The sequence below is a fragment of the Hyla sarda genome, unplaced genomic scaffold, assembly GCF_029499605.1.
Source record: "Hyla sarda isolate aHylSar1 unplaced genomic scaffold, aHylSar1.hap1 scaffold_1530, whole genome shotgun sequence".
NCBI lineage: Eukaryota > Metazoa > Chordata > Amphibia > Anura > Hylidae > Hyla > Hyla sarda.
In genome coordinates, this window is record NW_026608166.1 from 80,869 (window position 1) to 81,684 (window position 816).

The window sequence follows — 816 nt, forward strand, 5'->3', positions numbered from 1 at the left end:
CTCTCCGACACCTCTATGCGGATGGTATTTCGCATCGACATTTCCCCAGAGGGGAAAGCCCAGGAGAACGGCATCTTCCACACCCAGGGACTAAGCCCCTTCCCCAATAGCAGCAGGGGCTCGGAATCCCGCTATAAAAGCGGAACCCTTACCCAAGGCAGAGGTCGGGGGTACCCTAGGTGCTTCCGAAGCTACAGGTAACGCTCAACGTACCGAAAATGCCTTCTGAGACACAAGGTCCCAGAGACAGGGGGATCGCAACCCGTTGTCTGTGGACTAAGCCCGCTCCCCAATAGCAGCAAGGGGGTGAAGTCCCTCCGTAAGGAGAGACAATCCCCCAAGGCCGAGAAGCGGGGTACCACAGACACCTTCCGACCAGACCAAATGCAGATACTACACTTGATCTTAGCCAAAAGGCCGAGAAGCGATAACCGTGAAAGGGGCGGGCCCAACAAGGTCCCCTTCATGGGCACTATCACTGCTTGCTGTCAGGGAGGCTGCCAGACAATTTTCCATGCACACTCTGGGCTGGGGGGCAGTCAACCACCAGTACACACAGCAGAACCTAAACCCATACCATTATTGCTAAGCAGCAAGACAGGGGCCCATTGCACTCCCACGGGGCCTTTTTAAATGCAATCCATAACCCGGATTTGCCAGGAACCCTTCTTACTCCTCCTACTTGCATGTGACACTGGGCTTAGGATCTGCATAGGAAACACACACACAAGCACACACCTACCTTTGTTGCCTGCAGATGCCTCCTTGGCTGTCCCCAAACGGTATCAAACCAACACCCACGGGAAGCTGTAAGCA

The 816-nt window shown here is 54.9% G+C and overlaps 1 pseudogene; it reads right to left on the reverse strand.

Annotated features, from left to right (window-relative positions):
* Positions 1-211: 211 nt before the first annotated feature.
* On the reverse strand, positions 212-429 carry LOC130309666 (U2 spliceosomal RNA; annotated as a pseudogene).
* Positions 430-816: the final 387 nt, after the last annotated feature.